The 9,266-nt window shown below is 40.7% G+C and overlaps 1 protein-coding gene across 1 annotated transcript in view; it reads left to right on the top strand.

Moving 5' to 3' along the window:
* Nucleotides 1-9,266, top strand: part of artn (artemin) — a 31,949-nt gene that overhangs the window by 6,840 nt on the left and 15,843 nt on the right. Inside the window, exons 2-3 of the mRNA XM_020620908.1 lie at nt 2,424-2,475; nt 8,712-8,773. The gene's annotated coding sequence lies outside the window, so the exon portion shown is untranslated. The remainder of the gene's footprint in view (nt 1-2,423; nt 2,476-8,711; nt 8,774-9,266) is intronic.

The following is a 9,266-nucleotide window of genomic DNA, read 5'->3' as shown; positions in this document are numbered from 1 at the left end:
TTAGTCTGACCCGTCACCCAGGACCTGTTTGCCTTGGGAGACCCTACCAGGGACATATAGCCCCCGACAACATAGCTCCTAGGATCACTCGGGTACTCAAACCCCTCCACCACAATAAGGTGGCGGTTCAAGTTAAATGTGAAAGGATGTCAGTCACCCTGCACCAAGACTCTGACACTTCATAACATTCCCATACAGTATGGATTAAAGAACTCATTGTTCCGGGGATAGGTAAAAGGGGTAATATGGGTCTAGTCCACTCCTTTTGTATCTGATATCTGATCTTCGGGTAGGCTCTGTGGCAAAATTTCATCAGAATAAATGGATGATTTGGGGTTTTGCAAGCCCCAGTCACATTAACCTTCTTGCCTCACAGCAAAAAGGTTCCAGGTTTGAGCCCTGACCGACCCGGGGCCTTTCTGTGTTGAGTTTGCATGTTCTCCCTGTGCCTGCGTGGGTTCTTTCTGGGTACTCCGGCTTCCTCCCACAGTCCAAAGACAGTATAGGTTGACTGGCGACTCTAAATTGCTCATAGGCGTGTGTGTGTGTGTGTGTGTGTGTGTGTGTGTGTGTGTGTGTGTGTGTGTCTTTGTATTACTTACATCATGAGGGCCAAAACCTGTTAACCTACTCACACTGTGGGGACTTGGCCATTCTTGTGGGGACCAGAAGCTAGTTCCCACAAGAAAATCACTGAATTTTAGAGTGGCAACATGGTTTAGGGTTAGGATGAGGTTAGGTTATGTGGCCTAAACAGACACAAAAAGTCGTGCTAGGTGGCCTGACTGCTGTCAAGAAAGTTCTAGTTCAGCAGAGGAAACCCCAACATGATATATCACTCAGATAACATGATATATCACTGAGGTTATGTAGTTATGGTTAAGATTAGGATAAGTCTACAGGAAATGAATGTAAGTCAACGTAAAGTCCCCACAAGGAATGAAAACACAGCATGTGTGTGTGGTTGTTTGTCTCTAAGTGTGATAACTAACTAACTGTAATAAACTGACGACCTGTCCAGGGTTGACCCCGCCTCTCACCCAGTGTTGGCTGGGATTGGCTCCAGACCCCCCACGGCCCTGTTCAGGAATAAGCGGTGTAGATAATGGATGGATTGGTAACAGATGAAGGTATCATGACTGGAGCATCCACCAAAGACCCAGTCTTTGCATTCAAGGATGGGTTATGAATCATCACTTTGTGCCAAACCTCCTGAGAGAATCAGTTTAAAAAAAAATTTCAATGCAAGACTGCAAACAATTTAGGTCTTTCACCATCTAAAGTCAATAATACTGTGAAAAGATTCAGGGAATCCAGAAAATCTTTTTGCGTAATGGCCAGTAGGCAAAAACCACTGTTGTAAGTGCATGTCCTTCAAGCCCTCAGGAGGCGCTGCATGAGAATCCATCATGCTACTGTGATGAATATGGCCACATGGGCTCAAGAGAAAAACCGTTGTCACTCAACAATGCAACCTGAAACTGTATTACACAAGGGGGAAGCCATAGATCAGCTCTGTGCAGAAACGCAGCTGAGCTCTCTGGGCCCAAGTTCAACTCAGATGGACCCACAGACAGTGGAGACATTCTGTGGTCAGACAAGTTCATGTTTCAGTTTTTTACCAGGAAATGTCGGGTTCCGAAGATGAAAAAGACCATCAAGATTGTTATTAATGAAAGGAGCAAAAACCAGCATCTGTGGTGTGGGGGTCAACCCTGTTTCTAGAATAGTTATGACATTTTCCACAATGTAATTCAAAAAAAAAAAGTGCTTGACTGGACTGCCTGCAGTCCACATCTGCCTCCTACTGAAAATGTCTGGCACGTCATGAAGAGGACGATCAGATATTGGTGACGACAGACTGCTGAGCAGCTGAAGTCTTGTATCCAGCAGTAATGGACCAATATTCCACCAGCAAAACTGCAACAATTAGTATCCTCAGCTCCCAAATGGTTAAATACTGTAGTTACCAGGATGGTAACTCAGTGGTAAACAGGCCTCTGTCCCAACTTTGTTTGAGTTGCATCAAATTCTAAACTTGTTTCTTTTTACAAAATACAATGAAGTTGCCCAGTGAAAACACTGAAAACTTTTTCTTTGTACTTTGCCAGTTAAATAAAGGTTCAAGTGAATGAGCAAATCACAGATTTTAGTTCTTATTGCATTTTGGAAAATGCCCAAACTTTTCTGGAAGTATTTCTACAACCCCTTCAAAAATAGGGCAGTGATTGAAATGTGGGATTAGGAAGAGTTATGACCTGCATTATTGTCAAACGTGCTAATGATCATCAAAGTTTGGTGGGCATAGAAACACTTCCATCCTCGTATCTGAGTCAGAGCTGCTGTGGCGTCCATAAGGGCCTGTTAATACAGTAGATTACATTTATCAGACACTGATAATTTACACATCTGTCTGCTTGTAGGGTGAGGCACACAGATGGGGCTCAACAGTAGCAAAGGTCTCCAGTGGCAAAGGTGAGCATTTCTGAATCTTTTAGCCTTTATCCTTTTCAAGAAGCTTAATAAAACACATATGGACATAATAGTAAAGTCCTAGGTACTTGGGGCTAATAACCTTAAGTCAAATATAGATTTACCATTTTGATTACTGTAGGATATAGTTACATTTGCCTATGGCTGGCTAGATGTAGTTCTTCCTTACCTTGAAGGTGTGTTTCAACAGCAGAATGAAGGTTTTTGATAGGCTTTAATATCTAAATGAAAACAATTCAAACAAGCAAATAAAGGGAAATACATTAGACATTTTAATATGTATTTTTCTGTATGCATTTACTGTATGTGCATATGTTTTTGGTACATTATGGAGGTGCACATCTTCTATTTAGGAAATTAGAGCAACGTTCTGCCCAATACTTACTGTATTGCCTGTGAAACCAGAACTTGGTTTAACATATTGGTTTGTGCGTGGATTGTGATCATTCTCTGCACCGAAGAACTTATTTTTACATTATTGCAGGTACAGATGTAGGCATTCAAAATGTCATACTTTTTCACCGTGTTGTATTTGCGGTGCCCTATCGGTTGTGCTATGTCAATAATGCAGTGTTTTTAACCCCGTATGAGGCTCATAAGATCCATCCTGCAGTTCTTCTTTTGGTCACCAGATGTCACAAAGCCTGCTATAAGGTCCTTGACCGTATAGGGTTCTGAATTGTCAAACCATACAGTGTTGTACACTGGGTTTCACATCTCTGGTCAGAGATCTACTGCATTAAACATAGTTAACACAGAGCCATAAGTTACCAGCATACAGTAGTGAACATTATGTACAGTATGCTATAAAGAACTAGACAACCTCTTTGTAAACACTCACACAGCTGCTGTCATAGCCTTGTATCTGTGTTGAATTTGACAGACAATTTGGTGGACATAAAATTGTCTGTAGATTTTATCAGCAACAATATTGCAGATTTGGGATCATTAAAATGCAAAAACCCACACTATAGGACAGAATTGAGGTTTATCAAGTATGTACCACTATGCTATTTATTTAAACCACCCTTCCAAAATTACTTTTTTATGGGCTACTTCCTCAGTCATGTCTCCTAAAATGTTTCTATGTAACTCTTTTGTAGGGTTCATGTCTGAATGTTTAATAATACTCGGATGCATGTCTTTTTGAATGAATGAATGAATGAATGAAGTGCTGTTTTTTTTTTCTATATGTTACCATTTGGAGCGCTTAGCAGAGCTGCAAAACATATTACTGGTATTTCAGCTAGTGGAGTTTGAGTCCACTGCTAGGCTTCTTGATTAAGTAGGTTGGCGCCAGTCACTGGGAAGTGACACCTAACTCATTGTGTCTATGGTGTAACCAGCTCGCAGTGTGGAGCCCTTGGTCCTGGGCATTATTTTAACCCCTCATCAGAAAAACAAGTGAAAGACTCCATTTTCAAATCTTGCTGCAATGAAATTACAAATAAAAAGTGACTGCTACTGAATGTAAGGATGTTCTCCGAGCACAATATTCCAGCCAATCATGTGGCTCGATGAGACATTTATGTTAAGAGGCTTGCAGAGCCTTTTTTTTTTTTTGAAGTTGAATATTTTTAAGATCAGACATATTCTATTTTTAGTGCTGAAAAGTCCATCCACATTGTTGTGTTCTCATGGCTGGTTTATTGTTATTCATTGTACTCCTGCCTTAGTCAAGGAGTTGTGGCTTGTATGCAGGTGGTTGCTGCAGCCCGTATTCTCACTGAAACACAGCACATTACCCCAGTGTTGACCTCTCTTCACTGGCTACCAGCAGGATTCAGAATTAAATATAAAATCTAGGTTATCACGTATCAGGGTCTACACAGCGAAGCAGCAGAGTGCTACTCTGACCTGCTGTGTCCATGTAAACCAGTGTTTTGTGGTTGTTCCCAGGGCCCAGCTTAGAGTAAGACAAAGAAAGACTGGGCCTTCACTGTCCAGGCCATGGCACTGTGGAATTCTTTGCCTCTCACTATTAGATCAGTTGCAGCTGCTATTACTCATTTTATTCTCTCACTTTCCTTAACTGATGTTTTTATTCACTATTCACTTTAACTGATGTTTTTTTTTAATCATTTATTTAGTTTTTGTTTTGGTGTATTGATATCTGTGTGGATGTAGAGGGGTTGTATACAATATGTTTGGTCATGTTTGATGCTTCGTTTCTGTCCTAACATTAGTTTTGCCATCTTATTTTTATGAAGCACTTTGTAATGAGAGCAGAGAGCAGGTGGAGGAACACCTGGAAAGGTGGAGGTCTGCTCTGGAAAAAAGAGGAACGCAAGTCAGTTTTGGTAAGAGAGAATACATGTGTATGAACAAGAGGAAGGGAAGTGGAACAGTGAGGTTACAGGGGGCTGAGGTCAAGAAGGTGCAGGAGTTTAAGTATTTGGGGTCAACAGTCCAGTGTGATGGGGAATGTGGGAAAGAGGTGAAGAGGTGAGTGCAGATTGGAATGGGTGGAGAAAGGTGTCAGGAGTGTTGTGTTAGAGAAGAGTGGCAGCAAGAATCAAAGGAAAGGTGTACAAGACAGTAGTGAGACCAGCTATGCTGTATGGGTTAGAGACTGTAGCAGTGAGGAAAAGACAAAGGGCAGAGATGGAGGTAGCAGAGATGAGGATGTTGAGGTTCTCTTTAGGAGGGACCAGGATGGACAGGATTAGGAATGAGCACATCAGAGGGACAGCTCAGGTCGGCTGTTTTGGGGACAAGGTCAGAGAGGCCAGATTGAGATGGTTTGGACATGTGCAGAGGAGGGATAGTGGTTATATTGGTAGAAGGATGTTGGAGATGGAGCTGCCAGGCAAGAGGTCAAGAGGAAGGCCAAAGAGGAGGTATGTGGATGTGCTAAAAGAGGACATGAAGTTAATTGGGGTGAGAGTAGAGGATGCCCAGGATAGAGTTAGGTGGAAACAGATGATTCGCTGTGGCGACCCCTAACAGGAACAGCCGAAAGAAGAAGAAGAAGTGTTGAAAGGTGCTATACACAGTAAATAAATCATCACTCGCTTGCTTTTGAACATCTCTCAAAGGAATGGAGCAATAAGATCTGGCTCCTTTCCAAGAACCATTATTCTCATCACTATTAGAGAACAGAAAAATCCAACAGGAGCTTTTTATGTTTGTTAGCTCTGACTCTGGCCAGCCAGTCTGATGCTATGACAGGACTTTGATATAAAAACAGCCAGTGTTTTCTTCATGTGAAGGCCACGAGGTACATCTGAATGCCCCAAAAGAAATCTCATAAGTGGAACTTGATTTAAAAAAAAACAGTTCACCCAACACTTTCACAGTATTGTGATGGACATTTCAATGTGAAGATGTCACTTTTTAATAATTGCTGTCATTACAATGATGATCTGTATTATAGGGAAAATTGTCTTTTTAAATTTAAGGTACAGCTTTCCTCTTTTATGTGTATCTGGTCTAAGTAGTTGCAAGCAGACTTGATATTACTCTATAATTGCAGGCTACCATTTACACATACAGTGTCGTGCAACCTGATCCAGTTCTCCTTTGGTACCCTACTCTCCATCTATGTCTGCTTTACCAAAGGAAGTATATAGGGGTTGAACTAAAAAAATCACAAAGTTGTCAGAAAAGAAACACTAAAAGCACAACATAAACTTTACTTTTGCTGTCTTGTTTTGCCTTTTATATCCTGGTGGACCTTTAAGTGATTTACAGACAGACTCTCTGTGTCCTGGCATTTCTTTTTTAACTCTGAGATCTCGTGGTTGTAATTTTTTTATTTTATGAGAGAGTGAACTTGAAAGCATCTGTGTTATTTTGAACTTGAAAGCATCTGTGTTATTTTATCATGCTATTACATGCACTATACTGTAAACTAGGCTGTATTAAATAGTTTAGATTGCATCCCAGGTTCCTTCAGAGATGTTGCATGCTTTGCTCAGTTTTATTAGACCTGTTTTATGTTCATTACTGTTTAAGAAACTTTTGATCAAGTGAATCTTTTTCCAATGGATCCTGCATTTAAAACAGGTCTGATCTTTCCTTTAATACAAGAGCTCATCCAGCTGGGTGATCGTGGCGATCTCCGCCCAGTACTGCCACAGTATTCACTCCTTAAACTGGTCTAGTGTCAGTGCCTAAAGATGGATTTTCTCACATTCCATGTTACACAAAAGTGGGGAAATGCAAGGTCTTTGTGTAGAGGTCGAGATCACCTTGCAACACAAGTTTTTAAATGTGGATTTTGAATGAGCTAAATTTCTGTTATTGTCTTTGCTGCTCATGTTGAGCTCTGTTTACACAAGACAAAAAACATAAAAGTTATCACTTCCGGTGTGGATTTCTCAATATTAACACCGTGCAAGAGCCAAAATTAACTAAATGTTACAAGTTATTGCTAGTATTACCATATAAAGCCAGAAGAGAAGCAGGATGATAATCAGTAATACTGTTTGGTATGGTCATGTGATGTCTAGATGATGTCATATAAGCCAGAGTAATTGAGCATAGGCAGTCTGTCATTGTTGATGATCCGCTTTGCAAAAAAGTGTGGAAGCACTTAAGTTATATTGGAACAAAACAGTCAGACCATGTAAATTAGGCTGTGATATGTGACACTTGGCAACCAAACATCCCTTCTACATTGAGAGAAACGTGGCCTAAGAGCAGGAGATCTGCACCAGAGGCAGCAGGACTGTTTGTGGGATTGTGTGAAACTGTCTGACAAGGTGATGGAGGAAAGATACATGCTAGTGGAACTTATTGCAAAGAAAATGAAACCTCACATGGTAGTGGAGACACATCCTCACCGCTTGCAAAAAAACTGCACCAAGGATTTCAAACATCCGCGATGAGAAGGGATGAGAGGAGCTGGTTTGACTGGACATAACTAAAGCCAGCCTTGTTGCAGGAGAATATAACCCCCAGTGTGGCAAACTATAAGAAAGTTCCTAATACCAAACCTGAGATCAAAACCAGACTTGAGTACTGAAGCCCTGACTCCAATTGTGAATTTACCATTTTGCCTGAAACAGGGTCAATTGTTTTCTTTCTTTCTTTTTTAACTTTGTGTAACTTTAAGGCTAGGCAGGTTTATTTATATAGTACATTTTCAAATGCAACAGCAATGAAACTGGAACCTTCTTACAGACATATTCAAAATAGTTAAATTTACCAAATGAAATCTGCTCACACTATTCGTAAAGATAGCAGCAATACCACCAAGTCTAGAAATACTATAAATCTGTGGTGGGCTGTTTTGATGAAAACTCTTGCACTAAAGCTGTTCTTAAAGCCAAGTCTCTGTAAGAAGCATGAGATCTAGCTGGTAGGAGGTGATAAATTAATTAAATCATTCATTAAAAATGCTTTATTAGTCAGAGAGCGGACATTATAAACAACCAACTCTAAAGGGAACCGGAAAGGCCTAAGTCACATGTATAGGAGGCCGGTGGTGATTGAACATTTACATATTTAACATTCATGAGACAGGTACCTGAGGGTCTGTGGTTGCTATGATGAGACTGACCATGCCACTGGATGTATCTTTGAGGACATGGCATGGGGTCTGCCTCATCTCTGGTGGACCCCTGAGTGATGATGTGTGTTGTTTTTACTGTCTAATAGTTCACTGAGCTGACTGAGCTTTATGGGTGCATCTTTAAATAGCTTCTTGACTGGTAAGTGAGATGGACAGTAGGAGGCCAGGTGCCTGTCAGAGACATCCTTGAAGGTGAGGAGGTGGGTCGTTGAGTAGGCATCATTATCATTGGGGGGTTTGGGACAGTGACAGGAGGGTTGGGACAGTGACATCCTCTGAATGTCCTGAGTGATGGGGAGCAGAGAGTCAGGTGAGGTTGCTTTAAATGTAGAAAAGGACTGTGAGAGTTTTCACAGCCACTGTTTTCATAATAACACTCACTTCCTTTGATTAAATAGATAGGTCACGTTCATTCCCTCTAAACTTAGATACATCTCTACAAACACCAGACAGCATTTAAACAAAGTGAAGTGTGTTATCCTGTAAGTGAACAGTTGTCTGTCAATGCTCATGACACTATGGTGAACAGAGTATGCATCATCGGTGAAACGTTTTTGATAAATAACCAAAGCAACTGTACCTTGTTGTTAAAGTGACAGAAGGGCAGAACTCCCCCCCCTTAAGATATTTAAAAAGAACAGTTAATTCTACTCCTCAGTGAATAATGCTTTCCCTTATCACTGTTCATTTCTTCTTTCAGATGGAAAAACCTGGTGGAGACAGGAGGCATCAACTACCCAGCATCACCTGAAGAACTGGAAGGTGAGCATGTTCAAATGTTGAGGGCTTTGTTTCTCAGCAAAGCAGTCTGTCTTATTCTCAGCTGACCAGAGATGCAGTGGTGACAGTTCTTCATTCATAACCTTAGCAGTACAGTCTAAGGTCTCAGATGCTGGTGTCATTTGACCACCACTGAAATGAAGCATCTTTGTTCTGAATAAAAAGGCAAGAGTCAAATGCAGGACTGAGACAAGACTTTTAAGCTGTAAGCTTTTAAGAGGCTTTTTAAGCTGTAAGATATAAAGCTGATAACTTTTAAAAACTCAATGCTACATGTGCATTTTTTAACAATACTGTAAATAACTAAAATGCAACCAACTAGTGCGTACTGTGTGTTGTATCATGACATTAGAAGAAATAAACCAACAAAGATGACCAAGAGATGACAAAAACAGTATTTGAATCAAAATGCAGAACAGTTAAAACATAGCCACAAAAGATATGTAATGTAACTAATCTTCAGCAGTGCATCTCT

This window comes from Monopterus albus, unplaced genomic scaffold (genome assembly GCF_001952655.1).
Source record: "Monopterus albus unplaced genomic scaffold, M_albus_1.0 scaffold250.1, whole genome shotgun sequence".
In the NCBI taxonomy this organism is placed as follows: Eukaryota; Metazoa; Chordata; class Actinopteri; order Synbranchiformes; family Synbranchidae; genus Monopterus; species Monopterus albus.
The sequence above is the reverse complement of the archived record's forward strand: the minus strand, read 5'-3'. Positions and strand labels throughout refer to the sequence as shown.